The sequence below is a fragment of the Bos grunniens genome, chromosome 10, assembly GCF_055505025.1.
Source record: "Bos grunniens cultivar Pamir isolate PY7600 chromosome 10, Bosgru_T2T1.0, whole genome shotgun sequence".
Taxonomy (NCBI): Eukaryota; Metazoa; Chordata; class Mammalia; order Artiodactyla; family Bovidae; genus Bos; species Bos grunniens.
Window position 1 is genome coordinate 60,409,683 of NC_141174.1, and position 8,455 is coordinate 60,418,137.

An 8,455-nucleotide genomic window follows, 5' to 3' on the forward strand; every position below is an offset into this window, starting at 1 on the left:
AAATGAGCCTGAGTGAGGAGAGGGACAGATCCTGGGCTGGGGGTTGGCTTATATGCAAAGATATGAAAATGAAAGTCACTCAGCTGTGAGGCATTCTTTGCAATCCCATGGACTGTAGCCCACCAGGCTCTTCTGTCCATGAAATTCTCCAGATAAGAATACTGGAGTGGGTAGTTGTTTGTTACCTTCTCCAGGGGATCTTCCCAACCCAGGGATGGAACCCAGGTCTCCCACATTGCAGGTGGATTCTTTACCATCTGAGCCACTAGGGAAGCCCAAGAATACTGGAGTGGGTAGCCTATCCCTTCTCCAGGGGATCTTCCCGACCCAGGAATCGAACCAGGGTCTCCTGCATTGCAGGCAGATTCTTTATCAACTGAGCTACTAGGGAAGCCCTATATGCAAGATACATTACTTGGAAAATAATCTTTAAAACACTAAGATGCTGTTTAAGGAAGGGCACTAACTGACAGCCAGCTGTGGGTGCACTGGTGAGGAACAGGCAGGAGCCTTTTGCAGTAATCACCCAGGCATGATAGGGACTTGAACCAAGACGGAGCAGGCTCAAGTCTCAGCTCCTCCTGATGGCCCAACCCTCAAACATGTCCATGCTTCTCCCCACATCTGGCAGCCAAATGAGCCACCATTTCCTGATTCTGGGTTCCATGGTAGACAATGACTGGTCTTGCTGCTTCCACACTCATAGTTCACAACCTATTCCCTATGGGGAAGCCAAAGTGAACTTTTAACAGTGATTCTGTCCCTTCTCTGCTTAAAACCCTTCTGTGGCTTTCCATTGACTGCTCCTGGAATAAAATCCAGGCTCCTTCCCCCAGTGCATTTGAACTGGCCCCTCTGACCTGTCTAGCCTTGTTTCCAGTCACACACTTTGTGGTTGGCTGTACTCCCTAACTCCTGCCCCTTCTTTCTATTCCTTAAATTTGCCCAGCTCATTCCATTTAGAGCTTTTGTGCTAGCTCTCCCTCCTGCCTGGATCTTCACACGCTGGCAATCCTTGCCTTAAAGTTGCAATTTAAATATCTCTTCCTCAGATTCTTCCTTGAAAATCCCCTCAATCTACAGGAGCTACTCAGCGGTTCTCTATCAAATCACCCTGTTTCAGTTGTCTGAGCAGCTTTACTACCATCTGGCGTTTTCCTGTTTATCTGCCTACCTATCTATCGTCTCCCTCCTCTGTGGTCGATAATCTTTGAAAACGGCCACCACCAATTCCTTCTCTTATTGTACATACAGGCTACTCCACTCATCACGAGGTGGGGTCTGATTCTCCTTTCATTGAATCTGGACTTTTGATTTCCTATTACTTGCCTTGACTGACAGAATGCAGCAGAAATGATGCTGTCCAAGCTCTGGGCCTAACTTTTAAGAAGTCTGTCAGCTTCCACTTTTACTCTTGGGAGCTGGCTGCCATGTGATGAGGCGGACCGCCTGGAGACTGCCATGCTGTGAGGAGGCTCAGGCTTCTGTGTGGAGGAGCACGGAAGTGACAGAAGTACAGTGATGCCTGAATGTAGATGAGTGATCCCAGCTGACACCCAGGCAGGCAGAAGAGCTGCCTAACCTGGCCATGACCAGTTCCCGACCAGAGAAAGATGAGACATAATCAGCCCTTGTCTGAAGTCACTAAAGTCTACAGGTTCATTGCAAAGCACTAGGTAACTGAAACCTCTTCCCACTAGAATGAAGCTTCACCAGCTTTGCCTAGCAGCCCCTGGTACATGCATAGAATCAGTAGGGATTTGTTGAATGCATAAATTTGGGGGAAATGGAATGGACCATAGACCAGAAATCTCAATAAAGCAAAAATGTTGGTGTTTGACATTGGGAGTGCCAGTAACCAAGTTTAGGGGTATTAGAGTTTAACATTTCAGTTCTGAGTTTTGAGGACATACAGGATGTGGCCATGGTTGAAATGGAGAGAGGGAAAGGTCCTTGAAGTTGAGGAGGTGGACAATAAGGCTAGGACACCCATGAGAAAAACCAAACTCTCCCAAGTTGATGGCAGGACTAGCTGTGGGGAAAGGCCCTAAGAGCTTCCACTTGAGAATGTGAGAGGTCCACAGGGGAGGCTAGTGTCCTTGGAAAGATCTAGTTTCAACTGAGGCAAAAAGGAATTAGTAAAGAGTCTGCCCACAGGAGTAGGATGGAGAGTCTGTTCACAATTAAACGGAGGAGGGCAACCCAAAGAAAGAGGTTGTCAGGGAAGGGTGTGAGGGGAGACAAGCTGGGGGGCTGGTGATGGAGGGGGTGTCAGAAAGCCATGCTGGGCCGAGAGTCGAGCAAAGCATAGAGGAAGGTTTCACTCTGGGAAGAAGTAAAGGGCCACTGGGGTGAGATCACAGGGGAAGGTAAGTGGCCTTAAGATTCGGGCCAGCCTGAAGGTATAAAATTTGATTTTCCTGCCAGCACACCCAGAGGGTAGATAATGTTTGCTACTGGCAGTAAAGTCAGCAGTCTGAGGATTTCCTCAGGATTCCAAAAGAAATGTGAAGGGGTATAGTTTGGGCGTGGTTAGACCCAAGTCGGTAAACATCCACCTGGACTGCTGGCCTTGACACAGCCCCTCTGAGCAGGTGGGGTGGGGGCATGGGCAGGCTGAGTCCTGGGTGGGGAGAGTGCGGCTCAGATGGACTTGTGTGCTCTGCAGAGCTTGGCTTTACACGAAGGGTTGGCATGGCTGGTCAGAATTACCTATGTGGGATCATTACCCTAGCAGTCTGTGGAAAGGTGAACTGGCTTGAGTCGCATCTTTTCAAATCTTTGAAACAAAAAAACTTTATTCTTATTTTTTCATAGTATAAAAGTAAAACATGCTTAACTGAAAAACTTTGTTTTCAAATGTCCGAAGCAAAAAGGCCTTCTACCCCATGCTCCTCATCCTTGTCTCCTTCTGAATACAAAACAATGAACACAAGTAAGAGATACGTCTCTATAAATTCTCATTTTAATAATGTGGTCACAGTCTCCCTGGGCTATTCTATTTCTTGCCCTGATTCTCAAGTCAAATGGAACCAAGCAAAGAATGGGTGATAGAACTAAACAACAGATTCCTTCAAGCCCTGCAGATCTATTACTCAAACTGAAAGGCATTTATTAAGCTTTGACTCACAGGACTGGTTTGATTACAAGTGACTGAAATCCAAGGTAAGCGGATTTAGGCCAAGAAGGAAAGTTAGTGGTTTATACAAATGAAAAGGAGAAGATCAGCTCAGTAATTGCTTAAATGATGCTGGCAAGAATCTCTCCCCTAAGTGCCCTATCTTCTCGACTCTGATTTTTCAGGGTCAGCTTTATCTCCAGCAGAATTTCCTCCAATTAGCAATCCCCAGGGACTCTAGGTTAACTTCCTGGTGACTTAGCACCAGCAAAAAGATACCTTTTCACCTACATCAAAATTCTGAGGTACAGTTCTCATTGGTTGGGCTTGGGTCACATGCCCTTCCCTGAACTAATCATAACCTGGAGGATGCAGTGCTCTCATTGGCCAGCCCAGTATCACAGGCCCATCTGAAGTAGCAATGGTGGCATCAGTCCTACAGAAGCCACACAGAAACAAAAGCTGCCGTTACCACAAGGAGGGGCGTGGCGTGCACCCCCGATGCAAACAACAGCTGCTAACAGAGCAGCTTCATGGATGTGAGACGTGTGCAGTCACATGGGGCCCGGCGCTTAGAAGGACCCTGGGCTTGGTTTAATGCTCCACTGTCACCAGTTTGAAATTCTTAACAATTTTTGAAGGAGGGCCCCTTCAGAGTCTGTGACTGCACATTTCTCGTTCATTTTCCACTGGATCCTACAAATTATGCAGTCAATCTTGCTGCCACACTACTGTGTGTACTGGGAAGACTTCCCCAAACTGAAGACATAGTCCCCTCAGAGACAAGGGCACATTTGGGAAGAAGCAGGTGGCCTGTGCTGGTTGAAATATATAAGGAAATAGTGGAAACTTATTTTATTCATCTATTCATTTACTTATTCATTTAAATCCCTGGTGGCTCAGATGATAAAGAATATGCCTGCAATGCAGGAGACCTGTGTTCAATCTCTGGGTCAGGAAGATCTCCTGTAGCAGGGAATGGCAATCCACTCCAGTATTCTTGTCTGGAGAAGTCCATGGACAGAGGATCCTGGTGGAATCCATGGGATCCAAAAATCTTTGGGGTCCATGGGTCACAAAGAGTCAGACACAACCGGACACACACACACACATTCATTTAAAGCCTTATTAAGGAGGTCCTGCTACTTCTAAGGAGCAGAAAGAGAAAAACAAATGACTGTCAAGATCCTCCAGAAGCTCATAGTGTGTTGGAAGGGGAGATGTGTACGCATACACAGTGAAGCAGTGTAAGGGTTGTGATGAAAAAGCATGGAGAGCTGCCAGAGCACAGAGGAGACACCACCACCCAACCCGGAGGTGGGATCGACCAGTATAGTCCCAGGAGGGGAGGCATACGGTTCACCAAGAGAAGCCAAAGTCACACAGTAGGTTAAGCTTCTTCGTTGACAACTGATAGGGAAACTCAGGCAGATGGATCCATAGAGCAGGAGACATCATGTAACATGCTTCCAGATGGAGCTTGTAGATGAGCAGGTGTGTAACACTCCTCTGGACCACCATCACTCCCCTGTCCCACCATCACTCCCCCAGTCCCCATCCTGGCCACTGAATATGCTTCACCTGACGACTCCTGCAATCTAGTATCCATCCTAAATGTCAAGACTTTTGAAGTTATCAACTCAGCAAGCAAAATATTTTTTACATCTTGGAAGACTACAGTAAATGACTTGAATGACCCAATAAGGAGACAACATTGAAACAACTGAAACCCTCCGTCCCCTGAAATCTTCATGTATCTGAGCCATTTTCACCCTGTTTTAAGAAATGAATGACTTATCCCCATATTCCTGCTTCATTTCTTGAGAGTCTGGGCACGAACAAACTCACACTGGGCAGTGGGACCTTTCTCCTTCTCCCTTTTGAGAATTGTCATGGACTTGGGTTTTTCAGGCTCATCTCATTTCAGTTAGCTATGATCATCATTTTATCAAAAAATTACAATTCACTCAAAAATTTAAATTGCAAAGAAAAAAAAAAAAAAGATGGCTCCAAAAATAAAACTTAAACAGGGCTTCTGCCCTCAAGAAACTTACATTCGTTTTGATAAAACAATGTCTAACACCTCCTAAAGGAGATCAGTCCTTGGTGTTCATTGGAAGGACTGATGCTGAAGCTGAAACTCCAATACTTTGGCCACCTCATGTGAAGAGTTGACTCATTGGAAAAGACCCTGATGCTGGGAGGGATTGGGGGCAGGAGGAGAAGGGCACGACAGAGGATGAGATGGCTGGATGGCATCACCGACTCGATGGACATGGGTTTGAGTGAACTCCGGGAGTTGCTGATGCACAGAGAGGCCTGGCGTGTTGCAATTCATGGGGTCGAAAAGAGTCGGATATGACTCAGCAACTGAACTGAACACACAGCAAGTATAATAAGAGAACAAGGCAGCTTGTGAGTGTCCGAGGCTGTCCTGTCTCAGAGTTGGGTGGCATCCTTCTTCCCAGACAGTTCTTTGAATGCATTGAATGGCTTGGGAGTTGAGAAGTGTCCTCTGGGAAGAAAAGTTGGATTTGGTCCACAGTTGGGTTCAGAGACCTACAGACATGTTGTGGGGAAGGGCACGCCTGACTGCCCTGACTTCCAGTATGAAGCTGGAGAGGAAGAAGCAGCAGGATTAGGGAGGACAGGTGATCTAGGGTCAGGGTCACTCCTGGACCCATGGGAGCCCTCCCACCAGCAACAAGAAAAGGCCGCAGAGCAATGAATCACTGGAACACTTAGGGACTTAACATGACAGTTATTTTATTCCTATCACTGTGGTTCTGGGGCTTCACTGGAATCAGGGAGGTGTTTCTTGCTAAGGGCTTCTGATCTCCAATTTCCTAGGTTGCAGTCAGATGGTGGCTGTACCTGGAGTCAGCTTTTACGCTGACTGTTGGCCAACACTGCCTCTGGGGCTTTCTGCCAGAACACACCCCTCTGTGTGGCCAGGCTCCCTCACCATATGGCCTCTGGGTTCCAAGAGTGAGGCGGGGCTCAAGCCCTGCCCAGGCTTCTGAAGGCATGGGCATCCCCCACCGACATTCTGTTTGTTGGTCAGGCAGTTTCAGAGACCAGATTCCAGGAGAGGGGATCCAAAGCACCACCTCTGGGTGAAGGTGGGTCAAAGGACTTGGGGGCCACTTTTAAAAATGGAACACTGTCTTTTTTGAGTGTGAGATGTCTTTCCTGAGTTCCTTCTTCAATCCTCACAACTATTACGATTAGAACCAGGCGCACAAGAAAGTGAGACTCAGGGTTGCCCAAGATCACACAGCACTCCAGCTCCAAGGCCTGTGTGCTTAACCACTATTCTGTTGGATTCTCAATACCTAGGGAAAGAGGAGTCTTCAAGGGGCTGAGACCGGAGTGGGTGGGACCCCTGAGCAGTGGTTAAGCTGGGCACTGATGTGAATGTGACCACGCTGGCCCAGAAAGTTTCCTCAGCACTCAGGTTGCATATCACATGACCGAGCCTTTTCACTAGAAAGGGATTGGGGGCAGGAGAGATGTTGATGTGGGCTGGCCTGCCCATGGAGGCCTCTGTACCTTCTTCTGCTGGGCCTTGAAAGGCAGGAAGGATTTGAGCTGCGGGGGAAAATGGGAAAGAGCTATGCAAGTGTTCTTATCGGCTCTCTCAGGTTCCAGGCTTCAGCCTTCAAAAGGGAAGTCACTTTTCCTGATGCAGGCTGTTGGGGTCTCATGCTGAAAATAAGCTGTTTCTTCCTTATGTGTCTTCATTTGGGGGACACATGATTTGCCAAAAAGACATTAAGTTCAAGTAAAATAGCTTTACCCTACTACACACAAAACTTATACAGGAGTTGAGTTATTACATGCTCCTGTCACAGAATGCAAAGAACTTTCCACAACAGGAAACCTCAGAGGCTTATTCTCTGAGTGTCTGTTGAAAAGAGCAGGGAGTCATTTGGGAGGGGAAAAAAAAATTGGAGTTCCACCTTAATTCTGGCATGATCATGTGGTTGGAAGGTCAAAACAAAAACCTACAGCCTTACTTTGTATTCAAAGTTCATCAGCAGAGATTGCATAAGACTCTCTGATCTGGTGGGTCAGGGCACCAAGGCTGGAGGGCCCTTGAGTTTATTTTGCGGTGAGGTTGCTGGGTTTCGGAATAAAGACCTATGCTTAGTGTGTAATTTCCTGCCCCGCTCTCTGCAGTGTCGGCAGGGTCTGCATCACCCAGCTGGTCTCGAGGGAGAGAGGATCTGTGGCCACAGTTTTCCAAAACCATCCAAATGGGGACCCAGAAAGAAGAGAGTTCAGAGGCCCATCAACCCTCTGAGGAAATCCTGGAAACCATTGTGATGAAAAGGTACTTTCTTCCTTAAAGGCAGAGAAATCTGTCAGTGGAACTGAGCCTGGAAGATTTGAGAAGGGCTTGGGCACTCCTCCCCGTGGTGAAGATAAAACAGATGTGTAGGGATGGTGGGGTTTTAGCCCCTGAGCATCCAAAGGACCTGGGTTTCTTTTGCTTGGAATACACTTACACAGAGAGAGCAAGGCCAGCCTTCAAGTTCAAAGGTGACACATCCATTTCCAGCTAGCTACTTAAAATTTTTTTAACTCAAGAAATATATGCTAATTGCAGAAAAGGCGTAAAACTGCAGAAAAAAGCCACCTGTAATCCTAATACCAGAAATAATCACTGCTATTTTGGTATATTTCCAGACATTTTTCTAAGCGCATATATATTAATATACAAATGGTTATGTTCTGTTGTTCTTTTTCACATAACACTATACCACAAACACTATAACATAAACACAAACACACTATTATATAGTGTTTCACAAATACTAGGAAAGTTTTTCAAGTCAAGAAATACATTTCAATGATATTAAATGTCTAGTATTTCTTTACAGAGCTGTATTATTTCTTTAATGAATCTTCTACTAGGTCCTAGGCTTTGGTCTTCATTATTAATGTTGTTTATAATTTTTTGTTATAATAACCAATACTGTAGTGACTACTCTTACTTATTTCCTTAGGATATGCTCCAAAGAATGTAATTGCTGGGTCAAAGCTTATGGATATTTGTAAGGCTTTTGATACTACTACATCAGTCAGAATAGGCTAAATCTTGTTACACTCTGCCAAGCTCTGTGGCTTAACACAGTAAATATTTATTTCTCTCTTACGCTGCAGTTCAAAGTAGGTTATGTGGTTGGAAATGGAAGGAGCTCTGCCCTGTCATCTAGAACCAAGATTTGGTCATTTGATGGCTCTGCATTTGCCAGGACCTTGGAGTTCTTCCCTGGATGCTCTGATTTCAACCAATAGGCAAAGGGGTAGGAAGAGAGGGAAAGACATGGA

At 46.2% G+C, this 8,455-nt stretch overlaps 1 long non-coding RNA gene across 2 annotated transcripts in view; it reads left to right on the forward strand.

Annotated features, from left to right (window-relative positions):
- The window catches only part of LOC147364642 (uncharacterized), a 147,299-nt gene that overhangs the window by 16,018 nt on the left and 122,826 nt on the right, over positions 1-8,455 (forward strand). Inside the window, exon 2 of one of the 2 annotated variants that reach the window (XR_015134789.1) lies at positions 7,301-8,001. This is a non-coding gene — a long non-coding RNA (uncharacterized LOC147364642). Of the gene's footprint in view, positions 1-7,300; positions 8,002-8,455 lie in introns of those variants that run through there. The other variant, XR_015134790.1, reaches the window with a different exon arrangement.